This window comes from Giraffa tippelskirchi, chromosome 10, assembly GCF_054371585.1.
Source record: "Giraffa tippelskirchi isolate mGirTip1 chromosome 10, T2T-mGirTip1v1.2.pri, whole genome shotgun sequence".
In the NCBI taxonomy this organism is placed as follows: Eukaryota; Metazoa; Chordata; class Mammalia; order Artiodactyla; family Giraffidae; genus Giraffa; species Giraffa tippelskirchi.
This window is the reverse complement of record NC_137284.1, coordinates 18,886,566-18,911,711: the sequence shown is the minus strand read 5'-3', so window position 1 is coordinate 18,911,711 and position 25,146 is coordinate 18,886,566.

Sequence of the window (25,146 nt, the reverse complement as noted above, 5' to 3'; positions counted from 1 at the left end):
ATCCCCTCTTGTTTGAGGGAAGGAGAGCATGGTGGTCCATTTAGAGGCTTATGAGAAGATGCCAGAGGAAGTGGATTGGAGTCCCCTGGTGAACTTCACCTTAGAAACAGGTCTAAAACTGGTATTTGGATGGGGAGGAGGAGGAGGAGATCTGTGGGTAAACGTTGTTGTTGCTGTTCAGTCACTTAGTTGTGTCCAGCTCTTTGGAACCCTATGGACTGCAGCAGGCCAGGCTTCCCGTGGGTAAATGTCTTTTGACAAAAGCATTTTAGTTACAGAGAAAGAAACTACGAAATATGCCTTCCTGCTTTCATTTGTGACTTCTTTTTGTTTAAAAAGTATATGGACCTTTGTCAGATGCATGAAACTTAAAGTCATAGATCACATTTACAAAATTTACTAACAAAAATTGGAAAGTCATTGGTATATAACAACCTCTCCTTCAAGCAAGGGTTCCCATCCTGGGGAGGCTCAGATCCCTAAGAGTGAATCACGTATGTGAAACCATCTGTAAGAGTTGGGCACATCTTTCTAGGGAGCAGAATCCAAGATTTAATTAGGTTTCCAAAGGGGATTCGATAAAGATCAAGACTCACATTCCAGTGACTGGTTGGAGATTTCTTGGCTAATAGTTGAGCTCAGAGGATGGATGAAGTTGGATGGTTGTGGGAAGGCTTGCAAAGAGATTGAAATTAAAAAAGATTGGCTTATCATTTGAGGAGCACAGTCATAAGATCTGAGAAGTTTTTGTAGATGGGTCTTAACCTATAGTGAAAGAATTACATATGTATGTATGCATATATTTATATACTTAATATACTAAAGCAGCATCTTTGTATTCAGATTAATTCATTCATAGGTGAATACATAAAACAAGGCAGTGATGACAAGTGCTATAGAAACCATAACAGATTTATTTATAAATTTAGGTCTCATCCTGAAGGTTGGGAGAAGGGCTACATCTCAGTAATAAATAGACCTGGAGGGGGAAGGGAGATTAACCTATTAGAAGCCATTCTGGATGGAGGGGCTGTAATTACTCAAAGGTTCTGCTCATCTTTCTCAGAGGTCCCAGTGCACTCTTGGGCCATTTCTCCTACCAGCCTCACCCTATCTCAGCTGCTTTTTCTCTGAACTTCAGTATTGAGTCTGGTGTGGTGTTCCCCCCACAAAAAAGAGAAGAAACCTTGATCTGATTGCAGACTGTGGTCTCTAAGCTGCCATTTATTCATTTAGGAATACATTAAAATATGCTTCCCAAACCTTTCATCTTGTCACCTGAAGAACATTTATTTTCAGGGTGATAGCTAATTTCCACAGAACAAAGTATGCAACAGACATTCAGTATTTACTTATTATGTTAAGTAAAAGAAAAACGGAGAGAAGGAAGGGAGAGAGACAGAGAGAGACAACCAAAGAAGGAAAGAAGAAGGGGAGGAAACACGGAGGGAAAGAGGAGTTATTGGTACCCTGGACCTTTCACAGTTTTCAGCTCAGCCTCTCCATCCAAGCCCCCTCCCCACCTCCATGGGACCAGAGGCTCCAACCCAACCCACTGGGCAGTGGTGGGGTGCTCGGCCTGCGTGTCTTAGTGTTATCTGCTCCTTGGCTGTCTTCTTAATATTCTTGTGTCCCAAATTCCTCCCTTCAACTATTTCAACAAATTTAAAAAATCCACATGGAGCCCATCACGTGACAAATTAAATGCCCGAACAGTTACCACCCCAGCCATTGTACAAACATCCAGACCTTGAATCCCAATTTGAGTTCAAACTGCAAAGAGACAAAAAGAGAGGCTGGGGAATGGATGAGATGAAAACCCAGCTCAGATCTTCAGGGAGAGCTGTTGTCTTGATTCTTCAGCCTTGATGAGCCTCATGGAGATAATAAAAACATGAATAATATTCTCCCTCATATACACACAACAACAATTTGAGTACTAATAGTGATGGTAATAAAAGAGAAGAGATTGCCTTCAAATGCAATCCTTTGCCTAGCCTGACTCCCAGAGTAGCCTTGGGGCCCTGGGCTGGCAGTCCCTCATTCTTGCCCAACTCCAGCTATAAACTAGGGGGAGGACCTTAGGACCTTTCTGGTCCTAAGATTATATTATCATTACCAGAAGCTCAAATAGTAATCACAAAAGTTCTTTTTTCAGCCACTTTTCACGGGCTTTGGACTGCCGCCTTCAGGTTCCACAGTATACTTGCTGTGGATAACATCAGACAAGTTATATGACTCTTGGCTACACCTCTGAAATCTATGAATGGTCTTCCCAGGTGTCTTTACCACTGAGGTAAAAGAATTCGCCTGCAATGCAGAAGATGCAGGTTTGATCCCTGGGTTGGGAAGATTCCCATGGAGTAGGAATGGCAGCTCACTCCAGTATTCCTGCCTGGGAAATCCCAGGAAAAGAGGATATTGGTGGGCTACAGTCCAAGAGGTTGCAAAAGAGTCAGACACAACTTAGCGACTAAACAACAACAATGTCTCTGACTCCTAGCCTATAAGTTAGGAACAATAATGCAGGAATAGCTCATTTTATTGTGCTTTACTTTATTGCGCTTCACAGATCATTCTTTTTTGTTGCTGTTGTTTACAAATGGAAGGTCTGTGGCAACTCTACCTTCAACAAGTCTAATGGCACCATTTTTCCAACAGCTTTTGCTCACTTTGTGTCTCTGTGTCAACTTTTGGTCATTCTCCCAGCACCTCAAAACCTTCTCATTGTTAATATATTTAGTAAGGTGATCTGTGATCAGTGATTTTTTTAAATTAAGTTTTATTGGAATATAGTTGCTTTACACTGCTGTGTTAGCTTCTACTGTATGGCAAAGTGAATCAGCTATGCATATACATCTATCCCCTCTATTTTGGATTTCCTTCCCATTTAGGTGAGCACAGAGCACTGAGTACAGTCTGCTGTGCTGTATAGGCAGTTATCATTACTTATCTATTTGTGATCAGTCATCTTTGATTTTGATTCCACAGCTTGCCAAAGACTCAGATGATGACTAGCATTTCTTAGCAATAAAGTATTTTCCAATTAAGATATGTACTGTGTTTTTTTAGACATACTGCTATTTCATACTTAATAGGGCTTATCAGGGCTTCCCTGATAGTTCAGTCAGTAAAGAATCTCCCTGCAATGCAGGAGACCCTGGTTCGATCCCTGGGTCAGGAGGATCTGCTAGAGAAGGGATAGCTACCCACTCCAGTATTCTTGGGCTTCCCTTGTGACTCAGCTGGTAAAGAATCGTCTGCAATGCGGGAGATCTGGGTTCAGTCCCTGGGTTGGGAAGATCCTCTGGAGAAGGGAAAGGCTACCCACTCCAGTATTCTGGCCTAGAGAATTCCATGGACTGTATAATCCATGGGGTCACAAAGAGTCAGACACAACTGAGCGACTTTCACAGACTACCATATAGAAGTTAACATGACTTCTATACACTGGGAAACTAAAAAATCTGTGTGACTTGCTTTATTGCGATATTTGCTTTATAGGGTTGGTCTGGAACTGAGCCCAGAACACCTCCAAGGTCTGCCTGTAGTATTATTAATTAGGAGAGGATCAGGAATTAACCATGTCGCTTTCTGCAGAGGGGGTGTCACCGAGACCCTGAGAGTAATGGACTTTGCAGTACACGGGCATGTTTGTGAGTGGGATGCAGTATAAGAAGATGGAAAGGTGAAGGGGTCAGACCCTAGTCCCTGCTAGATTTGTAGTTCTTCTAACAGACACCATGGATAACACCCTATACTTCTTAGTGAGGGAACTCTTCACACTGAAATTTTGGAACTTGGCACAGGGAACTGTCAGATCACCAAGGTGAAATATGGTTGCATTTCCACGTGGTGGGAAAGATGTTAGAAGAAAGGATAGTTCTGGTAAATGAGAGTGTTCAGCCCTGCCTGCCCCTTCTCTGCAGGGAACAGACATTCTAAATGGCAAGCAGCCCTCAGACTTGCCCTCAGACTCTAGTGTTTGAGACCTTCTCATTAGCTGTACGTTTCACCACTCATACATAATGTTGGAAAATTTTAAAACATGTTTTAATTGAAAACTTTAAAAAGTCACCTTGAATCCCCCAACCCTGGGACATGCACCCACCACGACAGACAACACCAGCTTTGCTTCATGGGTCCTCACATGAAACCACCTGCAGGTACCCAAATGATGCTTTGCTCCGTCTTATCTTCAGGTCTTTGAACTTGGCACTTCTTCTGCCTGAATGTCTTTTCCTCTCACCAATTCCCTGAATTTTGTAAAATAGTCTTTTAAGCATTTCTAGAAGGCTTTTGAGGTTATTCCACAGTCTGCTCTGCAATACAGGTCAGGACACCTCTTTGGAGGTCTGGTTGTTCTCTATTGGGACAGGCATGACTACTATTTACCACTTACTCAGAGCCAGGCATGCTATTCAACGGTTCACATAGATTGTCTTACATAATGCTCACTGTGTTCTTAGAGGAAGATGGTGAAAGGAAACCCAGAGTAGGAATGAGTAACCTGCCCAAGGACACAGAACTCTGGATGCCAGAGTCTGAATCTGATCCAGTATCTGGTTCAAAAATTTCACTGCATGGACTAGTTTGGTGTTATAAGTGCCTGTTCATCTGCCTGCCTCCCTTGTTGGCCCTCCAGGGTGTGGAGCAGATCCTCTGTTTTGTTTTTTTTCTGATTTTTTTTATATTGAGGTATTTACAATATTGTGTTAGTTTCAAGTGTATAGAAAAGCGATTCAATTAAACATGTGTGTGTGTGTGTGTATGTTGTTGTTAGTCAGTCATGTCCAACTCTTTGCGAACCCATGGACTGTAGCCTGCCAGGCTCCTCTGTCCATGAGATTTCCCAGGCAAGAATACTGGAGTGAGTGGCCATTTCCTTCTCCCAGGGGATCTTCCCAACCCAGGGATGGAATCCATGTCTCTTGCATTGGCAGGCAAATTCTTTACCACTGAGCCACCTGCGAAGCCCATGTGTGTGTATACATATGTGTGTATGTATATATATATATATGTACACACACACATTTTTTTTTTCTTTTTCAGATTCTTTTCCATTATAGGTCTGCATCCCTCAGCGCCTGGCACAGTGCCTGTCCACAGTCGGCACTGGACACAGGTGGACTGGGTGGGAGTCCTACCTGGTGTGAGGACGAAGGAAGAAGGAGAGCTGTGGAAGAAGGAAGCGTCCACTCCCTGCAAGCAGCAGGAGCAGCTACTGCCCTGGGGTAGGAAAGGTTGCCTGCAGTGTGAAGGATGGAGCACCCTCTGGAAGCTGGGCGGGGAAGGAACGGAGCATCCCTGTCTGTATAGAGGACTCTGTGGGGAGTCATTGGCTAAGAGGAACACTTATTTAAACATTAACTGTCCTAAGTTCTTTCTCCAGATCTGGCTTTTGGCAAGCTGTGATCAGAGGCTGCTTCCAAGGGGTCATTCCAGCAACTCCGTCCTTGCCCCAGGGCTGACAGCCCCCCTCTCACGCTGAGGGGAGGCCTCTGCCAAGTTGTAACGGAGTTATTAAGACCTTAAAACAAAGGCAGCTTTTCATGGGGTTTGTGTTTTCCCCGTGAGCTCCTGAGGCACCCTGCTCCCCAGGTTCACTGCAGCGCTGCCCAAGGAGGTACTTTATGTCCTCAGCATTATACATCAATTTTAATTGTAACAACGGAAACAGCAGCAGCAAAATGGAGCCAACCAGGGGCTGAGGCCCTTTTCTGCACTCTCTAACTAGCTCAAATTAAATGCTGAATTGTATTTTGGGGTTTGAGTTTTGTCATGCAAACGAAGAAAAACAACTTGCTTTCCAATTTCCACATGCAAATATAGAGCGAATTGTGAAGCCAGAGAATATATTTTGCCATCTCAGTGGTTCTAGAAAAGATAAGGGGCTCTTGCAAAAAGTTCTGCAATTTGTCAGCTGGCAGCTTATTAAATACCCCAAACAAATGTTTATAGAGCATTAGAAGGACACTGTCAAGGTCGGGAAATTCCAAAATGGACCAATTCAGCTTTTTTTTTTTTTTTATAACTGTTTGCAAAATCTCTTGTTCTTTTTTGCCCCCTCAAAACAAATGCAACTATTCTGTTTTCAGCTGCCTTAGGAAAAAGAAAAAAACAACAACAGGCAAAGAGCCAGCCCTTGTGTACAGCCCTCTAATAATAAACCCGAACTCGGCAGGCACGAGCAAATCCACAATAATAATCTCACAACACGAGCCCTTGGCTTCAGCAGAACCTTCATTAAGGGGTCGTGGAGAGAAGAGGCTCACCCAGTCTGGAAAATAAGCCCTGACTCATATGCCCTGGGAGCAAATGAAATTAGGCAGGAGGCTGAGAGGAAAACATCACCTTCTCTGGGCTTAGGAAGGAGCCTGATCGGGAGGACCATGGCTTATATGATCACCTAAGATTCTGATTCATTCCAGTGACTGTTTATTTACGTGCATACTAAATGCCGCATGCGTTGGGTGACACAGAAGACAACACATAAGACACAGACCATGCCCCCAAAGCAGGGGTCCCCAACCTCCGGGATGTAATCCCTGATGATCTCAGGTGAAGCTGATGTAATAACAATAGAAATAAAGTGTACAATAATTGTAATGGTCTTGAATCATCCCCAAACCATTCCCCTCACCTGAGTCCATGGAAACACTGTCTTCCACAAAACCAGTCCCTGGTGGAAAAAAGGTTGGGGTCCACTGCCCCAAAGCAGTGGGGCAGTATAATCCAGCAGGCAGACAAGGGAGAGAGACACTTTAGTAACCTCAGCACCTGTGGAATAAGAAGAGTTCTAAGTGCTAAGTGGATGCAAAAAAAGGGGCAAGACAGGAGTAAAAAATGAAACTGCCGCATCCTGTGTCTTTAGAGTGATTGTTAGATAGTAACCTCATTCAAGAGATCTGCTCATTAACTAATTAATTAACTTATGGTTCAGTCGCTAAGTGGTGTCCATATCTTTTCGACCCCATGGACTGCAGCACGCCAGGCTTCCTTGTCCTTCACTATCTCCCACAGTTTGCTCAAACTCATGTCCATTGAGTCGGTGATGCCATCCAACCATCTCATCCTCTGTAGCTCCCTTCTTCTCCTGCCCTCAAATTTTCACAGCATCAAGGTCTTTTTCAATGAATCTTCTCTTCACAATAAGTGGCCAAAGTATCAGCACCAAATCCCTCTATGCCAACTGGAGAGGTTAGAGGGATCACAGAGGTCATCTGCTGCTTAGCGAGCAAGATCAAAGCACATCAGGTCCTGCCCTGTGCAAAGCTTTGTTATCACGCCCACTTCTAGGGAACGCTAAGGTGGAAGATTGGACCAAACTTTCCTGAAACTGTGTCCCATCTCATTGCACATCCCTCCCTCTCTCCCCCTCCCAATCTCGGAATCCTTTCTCACGTTCAGTTAACTCGAGATGGTCTCAGTTTTGGCAGAGAAAGTTCTCCTGGGGCCCCCAGGGGACCAAGGTGTGAAGAAGTTCTCTTTTGGCGATGACATGTCAGTGGCCTCATCTCGCTTCCTGTCTAGAAATAGCTCTCTGTCATTCTTCATAATGGTCCCACTGGGTTTGGGAAGGGCAGCGTGTTTAGCCACTGACCATACAGGGCGCCGAGTGAAGGATGATGGGGAGCGGAGAGCTGTCAGACCCTCACGCACGCTGGACTAAAAGCGTGTAATTCACAACCTCTATAAGCTTGGGGAAGTTATCATTTAAAAGTTGTTGCTCCAGAGTGCCTTGACAGCCTAACAATACAAAATAAATCTTCTATTCACGCCTCTCCAGCAGGCAAGGGTGCTAGGAATATGCAGCAACAGCAGAAACCAGCGATAAGTTCCTTGTTATGTTGTCGAAAATTACAGCCATTCCACGTGGTCCTGATTACCATACATTAGCTTTCTACAGACACATGAAGATTTTCCGGGAGGCTTTCGTTCTGGACATCACTTTACAAACATTTCGCATAAACCCACAAGTCCCATAGGGTTCCCGCTCCAGAATCTCTGGTTTCCACACATTTCCAAGCTGTAAAGTGTTTCTCCTCTTTAGGTTGAGTGTCTTGGTAACGTCTCACAGGGCTTCTCTGGTGGCTCAGATGGTAAAGAATCTGCCTATAGGGCAGGAGACCCAGGTTCGATCCCTGGTCTGGAAGATCCCCTGGAGAAGGAAATGGGAACCCACCCCAGTATTTCCTGCCTGGTGAATTCCATGGAGAGAAGAGCTTGGCAGGCTATGGTCCATGGGGTCATAAGGAGCCGGACATGACTGAGTGACTAACACACACACACACAAACATCCCATAAAGGGTAGGATAGAACCACAAGGCAAAAACGATCAGCCACCAGAGATCATTTCTGCGCTCAGCCCCGTACTTGGGCACTGACAATGTGATGGAGGCTGAGGGAAGCCAGAGGCGTTCATGTGAAGGAGAGGAATTGGCACCCCAGGCAAGGCTCAGGAATGGCTCATAAAATGGACATCTGTTTGGAGGAGTAACTGAAAGAGATGAAGACCTCATGGGCTACTGAGTCTGAAACATCAAATTAATCAGGGAGGCTGAGCAGGAGAGAGCAGTTTCCACCTTTGTTGCGGTCCTGGCTGCGACCCCGAAAGTGTGATGCTTTTCTGGAAGTAGTCTGAAGCGCCGCCCCAGCCCTGAGCTCACTCCTGGACAGCTGCAGGTGTTTGCTTGCACATCAGAGCCTGCGCGGGAAGGAGGGAGCTTGCTAATGAGCCGTGCAGCCCGTTTGACAAATCCCATCTGCTCCGTTCCATCAGCCACCCAGGCTCTGTGCTTGCTCAGCCGGCACCCCCAGGCAGGTGCGGGTCCCCGCTGTGGGCCCAACGGGAGTGTGAGATCCCCGATTCTAAGCTCCTGCTGCAGCCAGGCTCCAAGGAGCCAGCAAGCAACTCCATGCCTGGTGCATCACCAGGGCTCGTTCAAGTTCACAGTTGCCTCTTCCCTCCTGTTCTGAGAGAGCTGCTCTTCCCAAGGAGGTCCTCCTCAGCTCTCTCCTCCCTCCTCCCCTCCCCCCCAGCATCCTCTTCCTCCCAGGAGACCTTTCAACCCAGAAACCAAATGACTTTGATGGAGCCATGAGGTCCTTGCCTGAATTTTCCATGTGGTTGCTGTCTTGTAAACACCAAAAGGGTTGGGGGAGACGGTGTCTGGACTGTTTCTTGCTAGGTCTCTGGAACCTCGCAAAGCACCTGACACGTGCAGAATTCTCAATAAATAGCTGTTGACTGTTTGGATGGACAGAAGGACAAATGAATGAGTGAATGAATGAGAACCAGCGTGTATTGGGCAGGAATGGTGATGTGACAGCTATGCCTTCTTTTGTAGGACTCCACATTAGCAGAGCTTCTTTAAGCCTAAAATACATCAGACCAAGTCCTCAAAGGACTATTTCTAAATCCTGCCCTCCCACTCCTTAAGCACTGATACTGACACATCTCCGACTGCCTATTGTCACTGAGAAGGTTAAGGCACTTTTAGGATTGGAGAATTTTTAAACTCTTTTTACTTTTTAAACTCAGTTTTTACATTTGAACCATTTACTTTGATGACAAGATATAACAGATTCTACCTAGTAAGCAGTTTACTGTTGTTTACCATTTAACTGGGCTTGGCAGGTGGCGCAGTGGTAAAGAATCTGCCTGCCAATGTAGGAGACGCAGGAGACTCGGGTTTGATCCCTGGGTCAGGAAGATCCCCTAGAGAAGGAAATGGCAACCCACTCCAGTACTCTTGCCTGGGAAATCCCATGAACAGAGGAGCCTGGCAGGCTACAGTCCATGGGGTCGCAAAGACTCGGACATGACCTAGCACACATGTACCATTTTACTTACTCTTACTACTATCATCATACAAAACAGAATGCCAGAGACCTTTACTCTCCTACTTGAGAACGTTGGGGGCATTTATGATGGAGCTATGTATGCAGTAGACTCTCATTCACGTTGTTTTGAACATGCAGCTGATGTTGACAGTGGCAAGGAGTGTGGGGGATGGGGTGGGTTCCCCAGGCCAAGCACTTGTGGTTTAGAGAGCAGAGCCCCTCTCCCACCCCAGAATCTGTCCACACTTTTTGACAGCACTTCTTGATGAACTATGACAGCATCCACATTGATTGGTGTCTAGTAGATAGAACACAGTATTCCAGAAAGGTCAGGCTCCACATCCATGAGTCAGTTACACATGTCCAGTACTCAGCACATGGTACACATGTCATAGATGCTAGCAACTACTTTTTATAACTGTTTTTAAATTGAAGCATTGCTAATTTATGATGCTATTCATGTCAAGTGTACAGCAAAGTGATTCAGTTATACATACATATATATGTTATACATACATATGTATACATATGTATACATACATATGTATATATTCTTTTCCATTATAGATATTAGGAGATATCAAATACAGTTCCCTGTGTTATATAATAGGTCCTTGTTGTTTATCTATTTCCATGGAAAAATCCAAATGAACATTTTAGCCAAGCCAATATATAAGTGTGTGTGTGTGTGTGTGTGTGTGTGTGTGTTAGTCACTCAATCATGTCTGACTCATTGTGACCCCATGGACTAGAGCCCGCCAGGTTCTTCTGTCCACGGAATTCTCCAGCCAAGAAAACTGGAGCGGGCAGCCTGTCCCTTTTCCAGAGGATCCTCCTGATCCAGAGATCAAACCCAGGTCTCCCGATTGTGGGCAGATTCTTTATCATTAGAGTCACCAGGGAAGTCCATTATATATATAAAATGGACTCCAGGAGATGCTCATCATCCATATATATATATATATATATGTTTTTTTTTTCTTTAGTGACTATTTGTTGACTAGATTCCAACCTGTGGGGTCTTAGAGGAAAGGAAATGGTTAGTCACTATGAACAAAGCTAGTGGAGGTGGAATTCCAGTTGAGCTATTTCAAATCCTAAAAGATGATGCTGTGAAAGTACTGCACTCAATATGCCAGAAAATCAGGAAAACTCAGCAATGGCCACAGGACTGAAAAAGGTCAGTTTTCATTCCAATCCCAAAGAAAGGCAATGCCAAAGAATGCTCATACTACTGCACAATTGCATTCATCTCACACACTAGCAAAGTAATGCTCAAAATTCTCCAAGATAGGCTTCAACAGTAGGTGAACTGAGAACTTCCAGATATTCAAGCTGTATTTAGAAGAGGCAAAGGAATTAGAGATCAAATTGCCAACATCTACTGGATCGTCGAAAAAGCAAGAGAATTCCAGAAAAACATCTACTTCTGCTTCATTGACTATGCTAAAGCCTTTGACTGTGTGGATCACAACAAACTGTGGAAAATTCTTCAAGAGATAGGAATACCAGACCACCTTACCTGCCTCCTGAGAAATCTGTATGCAGGTCAAGAAGCAACAGTTAGGACCAGATAGAACAACGGACTGGTTCCAAATAGGGAAAGGAGTATGTCAAGGCTGTATACTGTCAACCTGCTTATTTAACTTATATGCAGAGTACATTATGCAAAATGTCAGGCTGGATGAAGCACAAGCTGGAATCAAGATTGCTGGGAGAAATATCAATCACCTCAGATATGCAGATGACACCACCCTAATGGCAGAAAGCAAAGAGGAACTAAAGAGCCTCTTGATGAAAGTGAAAGAGGAGAGTAAGAAAGCTGGCTTAAAACTCAACATTCAAAAAACTAAGATCATGGCATCCAGTCCCATCACTTCATGGCAAATAGATGGGGAAACAATGGAAACAGTGAGAAACTTCATTTTCTCGGGCTCCAAAATCACTCCAGATGGTGACTGCAGCCATGAAATTAAAAGACACTTGCTCCTTGGAAGAAAAGCTATGACAAACCTAGACAGCATATTAAAAAGCAGAGACATTACTTTGCTGACAAAGGTCCATCTAGTCAAAGCTATGGTTTTTCCAGGAGTCATGTATGTATGTGAGAGTTGAACCATAAAGAAAACTGAGCAGCGAAGAATTGATACTTTTGAACTGTGCTGTTGGAGAAGACTCTTGAGAGTCCCTTAGACTGCAAGGAGATTTCCAAAGGAAATCAGTGCTGAATATTCATTGGAAAAGCTGACCCAGAAGCTCCAATACTTTGGCCACCTGATGAGAAGAACTGACTCATTGGAAAAGACCCTGATGCTGGGAAAGATTGAAGGCAGGAGGAGAAGGGGACGATAGAGGATGCGATGGTTGGATGGCATCACCGACTCAAGGGACATGAGTTTGAGAAAACTCCAGGAGTTGGTGAAGGACAGGGAAGCCTGGCGTGCTGCAGTCACAGAGTCGGACACGACTGAGCGATTGAACTGAACTGAAGTATTAGGCTTCTTTAGTTTGCTTGGACTTTGAACCTCAGTTTTGGAAATTCAGGTTCCTTTTGTTGAAATGAGCAGCCACTATTTCATGAGACCCAGGCTCAAACAATGAGCCACTTCATTTCCATCAAGTTCCACTGCGAGCCAGGTTCTGGGTTGGGCAGTGTCTCTTAGACCCTGTGTGAACCGTCCCCATTCATTGTGCCCAGAGCATGCCACTGTCCTGAGCCCGCTCACCTCACTCCCAAGGGAAGTGGGGGCTCTCACTGGAGTCCACGGCCAGGTGGGATCCCCCAGCAGAACATAACAGACAGATCAAAGCAGTAAGGACACCCGTTTCTCCATTTCATTAGTCACAGCTCACTATGTATGAGGCTCGGTTTTCCCCAGCTCAGACCCATGAACTGGCTGCCATCATTAAACTTAGACTTGCTTTTCCTTGTAATCACTGCAAGATTTTAGGGAGGCAGTAGATCTCTAGTGAAAACAATTCGCCACAGATCTGAGCTGAAAATAACTTGATTCAAGGACTGTGCCTTCAGATACCCAGGACTAGGGGAGATGAAGGCATTTTCAGCCTTGCTTCCCTTTGTGACTGGAGCATTAACAAGGCTTTGGGATTCACTTCAAAATCATTAAAAACATGTTCATTAGTCCAAAGCACCTCTCACCACCTGTGTGTGAAGCAAATAAATTGGTGGAATCTCTGATCCATCCCTGATCCCCATTGCTTGTTTCTCCTTGGGCAGTCCCTCATTTATCTCCTTCCCACACATTCACCCTGCCAAGATGATATCTTTTTTTGTTGTTGTTTAAAAAGTTGGAAGTATTTTGGACCAAAATACTACCTTGAGATTTGGCTTACTTGATTTTCACTGTGGTGAGTGGGGAATTCTGCCCAAAGAGTGACTGAAGAGCTGATTCCCTTGCTTATTAAAGATTTTTTTTTTTTTTGATGTGGACCGTTTTTAAAGTCTTTACTGAATGTGTTACAACGTTGTCCTTGTTTTATGTTTTGAATTTTTGGCCTGTGAGGCAGGTGGGATCTTAGCACCCCGACCAGGGATCAAATGCTCACCCCATGTGTTGGAAGGCAAAGTCCTAAGCACTGGAGCACCAGGGAAGTCCCGATCATCAGCTTTGATATTGTCATAAACACCTGGACTAGCATTAACCCTGTTGCCATCAGAACGTATGAGCTTAGATCATTTGTACTGAGGTTTGTTGGAAGAGGAAATATAACCCACTCCAGTATTCTTGCCTGGAGAGTCCCATGGACAGAGGAGCCTGGTGGGCTACAGTCCACGGGGTTGCAAAGAGTCATATGCGACAGAGCAAGTAACACACACACACACACACACACACACACACACACACACACTGAGGTTTATATCTGTGATGACTTTCATGCAAATAAGTCACAATTATGAGGCAGAGAATGGGATTCTTCTCTCAAAGTTTCTTATTCAGAATCTACAAAGTGATAAAAGCGATAAAACACAGCCCAAACAAACCAAAACAAAAATAGGTTCTTTTAGGTTGTTGTTCAGTCGTGTCCAACTCTTTGCGACACTGTCGACTGCAGCCCACTGGGCTTCCCTGTCCTTTTAGGTTACCTTCCTGAAACTGCACCCGAAATTGAGAAGATTAATCGTGGACACGGAAGCGCCTAAACCCGTTGGTCCCTTCTTTTGGCTCCAAAAATCTGCGCTTATGTATGGTGTTGACTTACTTAGACAAGGAATTGAAGTCTCTGGTTTAAACCTTCATCTTTCTTCTCTAGAACCACAGCAAGTAGCGTTTATGAGCTCATTTCCATAACAACGCTTGGCACACTTTATCCTCCCACTCAAAAGTCTGGGGATATCAAGATTCCAGCTCGGCCCCTGAGATGACTGGGTGGAAGGGATGAGGCTGAGGAACCAGATGGTCCTGCTTCTATCTTGGCTCTCACACCTCTTACTGTGTGACCTCAGGCACATGCTAAACTTCGCTGAACCTTCTATTGACTTCTCTGTAACAAGGGGGAAGGATAATGCCTTCTTTTGTAAAGGTATTGAGAGAATGAAGAAGACAAACCTGAAGCACACTCTACCCGATACATAATCATATTCAATAAATGGCAGCTATTATTTTTATTATAAGATATACTTTTTGTTCTCTTTTCCATTGGTTACAGTGCTTATCAACTCTCAGTAAGTAAAAGCTGCACTGAAACAGAGTTTTTAACTGGTTTATGTAAAGTTCTTACAAAACCCAAAGCCGAGCTCATCCACCAGAGAAGAGCAGGAATTACTGTGTGTTTTGAATATTAATAAACAAATGACCTCCTTCCTTATTATGTATCTGTATTCAAAATGCCACAGCTAGTTCTAGTGGTAATGACTAAATTTTCAACATTTATAGAGAAACAGCTAACATAGAATGGAGATAATTGCCCCATCAAAGTCTTAAGAAAGAGTCAGTCTTCTATAAATGTAGGATTTGGTAATTATCACTAGTGCTATGTGTTAAAATTAGAAAGTAGGTAAATAACAAATAAGAACAGTATTTATTCATTATCACTCAAATGTATGTCAGTTGAATTTCCTAAAATTTCACAGACAAATTGTTTTTCTCCTATTGAGGGGAAGACTATTTTAAAAAAAATTAATTTTAATTTATTTAGTATTGAAGTACAGTTGATTCACAATGTTGCGGTAAATTCTACTATATAGCAGAGTGACTCAGTTATATACATAAATGCATTCTCTTTTATATGCTTTTCCATTATGGTTTATCCTAAAATACTGAATAAAGTTCCCTGTGCTATATAGTAGGACCTTGTTGTTTATTCTAAATGTAACAGTTTGCATCTATTAACTCCAAACTTCTAGTCCATCCCTCCCCTCCTCTCCCTCCTGCTTGGCAACCACATCTGTTCTCTATGTCTATGAGTCTGTTTCTCTTTCATGGAGAGGTTCATTTGTGCCATATTTTAGATTCCACGTGTAAGTGATATCATATGGTATTTGTCTTTCTCTTTCTGACTTCCTTCACTTCGAGTGATCATCTCTGGTTGCAAGACTTCTTTTTGAGTTTACACTTCCTGAGGTAGAGTGAGAAATCCACTGTTTGACGAGCCGACAGGATTATAATGGTCCCTGGATTTAGAAGTGGGCTAAAGGCAGGTTTCATCTGTCTGTGCTCTGGATTCATTGCCTCGGTTCTGAATTAAATGTGTTAGAACTGCTTAGAATTGTAAAGTTGGAGCCCCACAGGGGACAAAAAAAGTTCTGGTTATGTTTTCATTTATAATCCCTCACGCTAAATTTGAAGGTCAGATCTAAGCACAAATCTCCAAACCAGAGATTTCCCAAGTGCTCCTAGAGTTTCAGGGATGCTTATCAATCCTCTCCTTCCCACCCAGCCCTCCTCTTCCCCAGCTGGGAGCTCAGAAGTCACGTGGAAGCAAAACCCCAGGCTCTCGTCTGCTCCAAGGTCTGCTCACCATGTTGTTCCAGCTCAAAGCCGCTCAGGACGCTGTAGGAGCCTTACCACAATCAATAATTGTCCAGGAAACAAACTCAGAGAAGAGAAATACGTGATTTATAGAAAAGACATGCAGAAATGGCACAGGCACGGCGTTCCTTCTAATCAGAGACTTGGCTCCTAGAGGAGCTGCTGAGCAGAGCCTCGTTAAACAAATGTGGATACACTGGGCACAATCAAAAGCAGTTACAGGGAACATGGTATCTGATGAAAGAAGCGAGAACCTGCTGCATTAAACACAGGGCCAAGGAAAGGAGCACGTAATCGTAGGAGGCAGGGAGAAAAAGACTAAACAGGAAAAAGCCAACTCTACTGAAATTAACAGCAAAGGGGAAAAAACTAAAGGATTGCAGCATTGATACACAGCAAAAAAAGTCATGTGTGTCAACAGCCCATCTAAGACCAGAGGATGAACAGCGTGCACTGTGTTGAAGATGTTGTCTTTAGCATCTGGCAAGTGAAAAGGAATGCAGATTTCCTGAGTCAGAATCAGTTTCCAAGGAGGAAGAGGGCAGCGTGCTGAGGGCAGTGGCCATGGCAGAGCCAGTTAGCAAAAGCTGATGGTGACTTAGATGCCAATGCTGGACGAAGGCTGCAGATGACCAAGGGCATCTGCCATCTGGTCTCCAGAGGCAGAGAGCATGGGGTAACCATGCAGCTCTCCTCTCTGCTCTGTGGGAACGGAGAGATGGAGGGAGGGGCCAGTCCTGCCACTGACCAATCATGCATCCACATGACCAAGTCTCTAATGGCCAATCATAGGAACCCTGTCTGTTACCTCCCCATCCCCAGCCTGACCAGGAAGTGGTTGCTTTCTCATCCTTCTCACACTTGGCAAGGTGGCTGGGGGCTCCAGTGGGAGGGAGAGGCATAGATGATAGACCAGCCCTTTGCAATTAATTGCTTCTGGTTCATCGAAAAGGCCAACAATGACTTAGGAAGGCTGAACAGTGGAGCAAAAATGTGTCTAGAGGGAGGCCGAGTGGCAGAGTGCGAGGTGCTCAACCAGCTTGGGAGTAAGGTAGATGCTTGAATCCCGCCTCTGCCATGTATGAGCTGTGTGGGCTTTGGGCAAGTTCCCTAACCTCTCTGAGCCTCAGTTTTCTCACCTAATTATGATGCCATCTCTCTCACAAAGTTGTTGTGTATATTAAATAAATATGAGGACTTTCCTGGTGGCTCAGCAGTAAAGAACCTGCTGCAATGCAGGAGACTCAAGTTCAATCCCTGGGTTGGGAAGATCCTCTGGGGAAGGAAATGGCAATTTACTATAGTATTCTTGCCTGGGAAATCCCATGGATGGAGGAGCCTGGCGGGCTACAGTCCATGGGGTTGCAAAGAGTTGGACATGACTGAGTCACTAAGCACGAACGCACAAATAAAAGTATGTGTACCAAGCACCCAGAATGTCGTAGGATTTCAATAAAATGTTAATCACTCCACTTTTCTATATATGCTGTTTAAAGTAGGAATTTGGTGTGTGTGTGTGTGAGTGTGTATGAGAGAGAGAGAACCTTAAGATTCATCTGGAGACTTAGGAAATATTCCAGAGAAATAAATCCTGTTTGATTGTCAGGATTCCCCCATTATATGGACTCTACAAAGTGACTATGAATGTTGATTCCAGGTCTGCCTTCACCTTGAGTCCATCACTTGGTCTCTGGTCCCCAAATTCTGCAGGGATATTTCACAGTCATTCAACTTCCTTCGATGTGAAACTTCATTAGACAGTGAACCCCCCCACCTTCCTGCCCTGGCCCAGCAGGGCCTGGTCCAAGTGAACACTCAGAACAATGTGCCTGGTGAGGACACATGGTCAGCTTTAGGCATCTAGACACCCATCAGCCCAGTGGAAGAAGGGGGAGACACACGGGGTCCCAAGGAGATGACGTTAACAAAAAGATGGCTGGAAACCTGGGGTCCCTAGTTTTCTGGGCAGCCTGGGGTGATGGGCTGGTCTGCCAGGCTCCTGCCTGCCCCCAGGGGTGTCTCTCAGTGCACAGTGCCCTCTCCCAGGCTGAGGGGCATGAGAGCTTTCTGAGTGCAGGTCCAGTCCCGTGTGACACTAGGGGCAACATGCAGAAAGAGGACAAAGATACAGGAAGTAACTATCCGACCCGGCTCCACCTTGCCTGTCAAGGCAAAAATAACACGTACATCAATTTCTCAGGTGTAATGAGGTGTAGTCGAGCAGGAGTGGGCAGGTCCACGGTGGAGGCTGCTCCTTCCAGCTGTTGTCACTGGCAAGATGGATGGATGGTTCTTCCCGGCAGCATCCCATTAGGAGAACCTCAGCGGGTCTCCTCTTGCAGTTACGATGTGCAGGGTCCCTTGGGTGGGGCTCAGACTAGACTTTGGGAGACTGACAGAGGATATGGTCTCCCTACACTTCTCTGAGTAATGGAGAAAGGGTCAATGTGGCCAACCTCTCTGCCTGTCGGAAGGATTTTACCTGCAGACAATGTATCAGTGTAACTTAGAGTTTTGCCAAGTTCACAACCAACAACTAACAGTTCTGCTATAAAGCAGTGGTTATTTTTTGATGGAGTATTTTATTTTTTATTGGAGTATAGTTGATTTATTGGAGCATAGTGGAGTATAGTGATTATATGTATATATCTCCACTAATTTTTAGACTCTCTTCCCATATAGGTTATTACAGAGTATTGAGTAGAGTTCCCTGTGCTGTAAGTAGGTCCTTATTAATCATCTATTTTATATATAGTAGTGCATATATCGGAGAAGGCAACGGCACCCCACTCCAGTACTCTTGCCTGGAAAATCCCATGGATGGAGGAGCCTGGTAGGCTACAGTCCATGGGGTCGCTAAGAGTCAGACATGACTGGGCGACTTCACTTTCACTTTTCCCTTTCATGCACTGGAGAAGGAAATGGCAACCCACTCCAGTATTCTTGCCTGGAGAATCCCAGGGATGGCGGAGCCTGGGGGGCTGCCGTCTATGGGGTCGCACAGAGTCGGACACGACTGAAGCGACTTAGCAGTAGCAGTAGCAGTAGCAGTGCATATATGTTAATCTCAATCTCCTAATTTACCCCCCACCCCCACCTTTGGTAATCATAAATTTTTTTCTATATCTATAATTCTATTTTTGTTTTGTATTAAGTTCATTTGAACTTTTAGATTTCACATTTTAGATTCCACATATAAGCATTTTTTAGATTCCACATATAAGCAATATTATATGACATTTTTTAGATTCCACATATAAGCAATATTATATGACATTTGTCTTTCTCTCTTTGACTTCATTTAGTATGACAATCTCCAAGTCAATCCATGTTGCTGCAAATGGCATTATTTCACTCTTTGTTATGGCTGAGTAATATTCCATTGTGTGTGTGTGTGTGTGTGTGTGTGTATTTATATATACACACACACATATATATACACCATATCTTCTTTATCCATTCCTCTGTGGGTGGACATTTAGGTTGCTTCCATGTCCTGGCTATTGTAAATAGTGCTGCAATGAACATTGGGGTACATGTGTCTTTTCTAATTATACCTTTTCTCAGGGTATGTGCCCAGGAGTGGAATTGCTAGATTATATGGTAGCTTTCGGAGAAGGCAATGGCAACCCACTTCAGTACTCTTGCCTGGAAAATCCCATGGACAGAGGAGCCTGCTAGATTGCAGTCCATGGGGTCGCTAGGAGTCAGACACAACTGAGCGACTTCACTTTCACTTTTTACTTTCCTGCATTGGAGAAGGAACTGGCAACCCACTCCAGTATTCTTGCCTGGAGAATCCCAGGGACGGGGGAGCCTGTCTATGGGGTCGCACAGAGTCGGACATGACTGAAGCGACTTAGCAGCAGCAGCAGCATGGTAGCTTTATTTTTAGTTTTTTAAGGAACCTCCATACTGCTCTCCATAATGGTTGTACCAATTTACATTCCTGCCAACAGTGTCTGAGGGTTCCTTTTTCTCCACACCCTCTCCAGAATTTATTGTTCGTAGATTTTTGATGGTGGCCATTCTGACTGGTGTGAGGTGATACCTCATTGTAGTTTTGATTTGCATTTCTCTAAGCTATCAGAATTATCCAGGAGTGGTCTCCAGGATGTCATCATTCAGGCTTCCCTGGTGGCTCAGTGGTGAAGAATCCACATGCCAGGGCAGGAGACACCAGTAAGCCCTGGTCTGAGAAGATCCTACATGCCGCTGAGCAACTAAGTCCCTGCACCACAACTACTGAGCCCATGCACTGCAGCTACTGAAGCTCATGTGCCCTAGAGCCCATGCTCCGCAACAAGAGAAATCACCGCGATGAGAAGCCTGCGAGCCACAGCTAGCGAGCAGCCCCTGCTCTCTGCAACTAGAGCAAAGCCTGTGCAGCAATGAGGACCCAGCACAGCCAAAAATAATTTTTTTTAAAAAAAAAGAAAAGAAAAACAAGAATATCATCATCCAGACCTCACTCCAAATATTCAGCATTGGACTCTGTACTTGTTTGGGGTCCAGAACATCTGGATTCTATTTGATGAGGGCTAATGCAGTTAGTCATCTAATTAATAGCTAATTAAGGTACTCATCTGAAATTTGTATTCAAAATATTTTTCAACAATTTTCATTCATTTATGCAATCGTTTTAGAGCTCCTACCACGTGCCAGGCATTGCTTCAGGTGCTGGTGGCTCATTCATGAACAAAACACACAAAATTCCCTGTCCCATCTTATTCCTGTGGTAGTTTTCTCCAAGAAAAAGATGATAGTTGGCCCGTAGGGTAGAGGGGATGCTGCAGTAGGAGTCAGGACCCCTGAGGCTCAGCAACAAACTGGCTATTGGGTACTCCAGGTGTCCTTTGTCTTTCTTTTTTATTGAAGCATAGTTGACTTACAAGGTTGTGTTAGTTTCAGGTGTACAGCAAGTTCTTTAACTTTATGAAACTTTATAGTAAGCTTCTTTAAATAATAACCTAGACATTCTGTAAAGTAGGTCAATCTGCAGATTAAAGCATCCTTATCAGACACCCGTGCCCCTCATCCTATGGTGGGTTCATGATGAATTCAAGGGAAAGTGCGTGTAAGGAATGGATTCTGTCCCAGACGAGTTCACAGCCTCTTCTGGGAGAATGACTCAAATCTAGGGAGAGAGATGAATAAAGACACCAAGTTACGGGCTAAGGACTCATAATTATGGGCTGCTGCACTGGAAGACGAAGAGGATTCTGACCAAAGGAGGGAGTCATGTAGGTAGAGCAGGCTCCCTGGCGGGAGAGGTGGGATGGAAGGGCAGATGGAAAGTTCTGACGGAGGGGAGAAGTGACAGACAGACGGTGTCCTTGGGAGGAGAAGTACTGAGCAGAGGCTCAGCAGCTAGAGAAAGCAGGTTGGAGGCAAAGTGGCCAGGGCATGTGGTTGGGGCCAAACAGACCTGAGTTCTAAGCCTATTGCCACATATTGGGTATTTAATAGCGTATGTGCACCCATTCTGCAGATGTGGAAACTGAGGGTCATAGAGATTAATAGCTACTTGGAGGGGTTTTGGTAGAGATTAAAGGCCACTATCACAGGTATCTGGATGGCTGCCGTGTCACACGTGTGCAGTAGAGAAAGTCTTGCATTCAGGGCAAGGCTAGGGAACTGCTGAGTGGCACACGTGTGGAGGTTTCCAAGTCCAAGGCACACAAAATGTTTTTAAAGAGCTCCAAAACATCCGCTCTTTATCTCCCTGGGGACGGAAAGGGTTGATGCACTGGAACGATTTGCGGCTTCACAATGAATGGAGTCCCCTTATTGCAGAGTTCATTATCAGAAGGTTTTACTGGAGATGAGAAATGGTGTTTCTTCAGTTCTCAGGGACAGATAAGCGAGCAATCTCGGAGGGGTTTTCCTAGACAAGGTCTCTCTTTCTCTCTTTTGTTTGGGTTGGAGAAGCTGGCAGGGGGAAAACCCCCAGTAGTGCTTCTCATCACCATAAAGCTGACAGAAAATTATATTTCTACAGGCTTGTGGAAAGGCATAGTGATTTGTTTAGTCCACTTTCAAATGACATCCCTACCTTTGGAAGGGCTTCTCTGCCCATTCACCAGAATACTTCTGCTTTTTAGCTGAGACCCTACAGTTTTCAGGTGAAGTGACATTTGGATTGTGTGACCTTGGAAAAATTACTGAACTGCCATGATTCTCAGCTCCCGCACTTACAAAAGGGAGGCATAGCCATTCCCATCTGATAGAGTGTAGTAAAGAATTTGCCTGCAATGCAGGAGACCTGGGTTCGATTTCTGGGTCGGGAAGATCCCCTAGAGAAGGAAATGCAACCCACTCCAGTATTCTTGCCTGGAGAACTCCACGGACAGAGGAGCCTGACAGGGTACAGTTCGTGGGGTCGCAAAAGTCGGACACGACTTAGTGACTAAACCACCACCACCAGAGTGTGGTAGGCAGAAAAATGACCCCTCTCCTCCCTTTCCCCAAAGAGATGCCCATGTCTTTATTCCTGGAGCATGTGAACATTTTCTGCTACATGGCAAGGGGAAGGCATTAAGGCTATACATGAAAGTAAGATCATCAGCTGACCTTGAGTTGTGTTATCCAGGTGGCCCAGTGTAGCCATGTGAGCGTGCTCAGTCACTAAGTTATGTCCTACCTTTTGCAACCCTATGAACTGTAGACCAACAGGCTCCTCTGTTCATAGAATATTTCAGGCAAGAATACTAGAGTGGGTTGCCATTTCCTCCTCCAAGAGATTTTCCCAATCAAACCCGTGTCTCCTGCATTGACAGTGCTTTCACACAAATAGTCTCATTTCTCAGGTGGAATTTTTTTTTTTAACCACTACATCACCTAGGAAGCCCCAAGGATTTTGTGACCCTCTGCAATCTACCATATATGTCTGGTATTCCCTAGAGATAGCCCAGAGAAGGAGAAATGGGAGTTGATATAAGGGATTAAACTGTCCACCTTTGGCAATACAACAAGAATTGAACCCATTGGCCTGCATCACTCTGGACATTTTGGATTCAACTAACACACTGAGTATCTACTATTTGTAACACAGGTTTCCCTGGTGGCTCAGTGGTAAAGAATCCACCTGCCAATGCAGGAGATGAAAGTTCGATCCCTGGGTCAGGAAGATCCCCTGGAGAAGAAATGGCAATCTGCTCCAGTATTCCTGCCTGGAATATTCCATTGACAGAGGAGCCTGGGAGGGCTACGGTCCATGGGGTCGTGAAAGAGTCAGACAAAGACTTAGTGACTAAACAACAACACTTGTAACACAACAGGCTGCTGCTGCTGCTGCTGCTAAGTCGCTTCAGTCCTGTCCGACTCTGTGCGACCCCATAGACAGCAGCCCACCAGGCTCCTCCGTCCACAGGATTCTCCAGGCAAGAATACTGGAGTGGGTTGCGGTTTCCTTCTCCACACATCAAGCTAGGTGTTTTATATTCTGATTTCCTCTGATCCTTTGAAAGGAAAGTGTTCTACTTCAGCTAAGGCACAAACCAAAGCCTGGAGAACATGGGAGGGGGGACAATTGAAAGTCCCTCATCTAACCTCCAAGGCATTTGCTTTTCATTACAGGCTCATCTAACTTGGGCTTTATGCTTCCATTTTTCTGACTCTAGGCGGACAGAATGGCCTCCGCAGGAATGCAGGCTGTCTTAGACATCTGTGTCCTGGGAGGACCGGGGGGGAAGTTTGAATCCAGGTCAGTACGGACCCCAAATGAGCTCATGTTTCTAAAGTGCTTTGAGCTCCTCAGAGAACAGAAGCTATTTAACTCCAGAGCCTGGCCCGTCTCCTCGGTGGGTCCCTGCAGTGAGGAACCTGCTAGCATCAGGCCTTGGATAAATACAGGAAACCAGTCTCCAGGGTTCTCTGTCTGCCATCTTTTCAGCCACAATAAATTAATTTTCAGAAAAATGGAACTCAACAAAAGAAAATCGAGAAGGGAAAAAAAAAAGCAACCAATCTGTCAGACTGAAAGGGAAAACAAAATTTCTGCTGCTTGCTGCCCCTAGCTGAAGCATGGAAGCAAAGGCTGATAGCTAGGTCTGGAACAGCAGTCCAGGCACCCTGGAGCCACATGGGCTTCAGGATGGCAGGTGAAGGGGCAGGGGCCAGGTGGAGAGCTGGGCATGTCTGGTGGCAGCTACCTGTAGATAGTCTGCATGTCTTAGCATCTCTCAAAATGAGATCAACTTGATGCTGATTAGAGCTGAAAAACCCCACCAGCCTGGCATGCCGAGCGTCTGACTCTAGGGCCCCTGAAAAAATTGTTTTCCCTTTTCCTGCCGATCCCTGTGAACCCTTTGGCTCAGCGTGGTTCACCCGAGAGGACAGGGTTGGAAGAGAAGGCAGGTTTCCTCTTGGCACCTCGCTGTCAGAGCCATCCCCAAGCATCCTGGCAGGCTCCCCAAGTCCCAGCAGGAGGCAGACAGAAGAGCATCTTTTCCCACCAGCCCATGTCTGCATATGCAAATGGGGTGAAGAGCCCACTGCCTTCAGTCAGATTAGAAAAACGTTTATGGAAGGTGTACCTGTGCAGGTTAGTTGTTTAGTCACTCAGCCATGTCTGACGCCTTTGTGACCTCCATGGACTGTAGCCCACTAGTCACCTTTGTTCATGGGATTTTCCAGGCAAGAATACTGGAATGAGTTGCCATGCCTTCCTCCAGGGGATCTTCCCGACCCAGGGATCAAACCCTCATCTCTTGCATTGGCAATGCTTTCACACAAATGGTCTCATTTCTACTCATGACAATTGGCGAAGCAGGAATTATATTACCTAAGATTTGCTATGAGGACATTTAGGTTCAGAGAGGGTGACACCTTGCCCAAAGCCACACAGCTGGCCATAGGCAGTATCCAGATATGGGCCTTCCGACTCTTAACTCCAGCATACTTTCCACCACCATCCGGTGGCTTCAACACTGTAGCTCCAGGTAGAGCAATACAAATGGGATTTTTAAGTAGGAAACACCCTCAAAATTATGCTTAGCATCTGAACATCTGATGCAGAACAAGAATACGTAAATTTTGGCAATCTGCAGATGCTATGGACCTCGTCTCAGAATAATGTTTTCAAATATAAAACAAAATATATAGGATCACAAAAGGAAGTAATTACATTGAAATATAGTTATAAAAGTGTTAAAAGAAAAGCACATGTGTGGGACAGTACAGCACGTGCTTCATTATCAACACAATGAACAATGGAATTGAGCAAAAGTCTAATAACAACTGTCATTTACAGTTTTGGAGCGCTGTTCCCTCCTCTGGGTCCAGTTAACTCCTAGCCCTCCTTCACCTT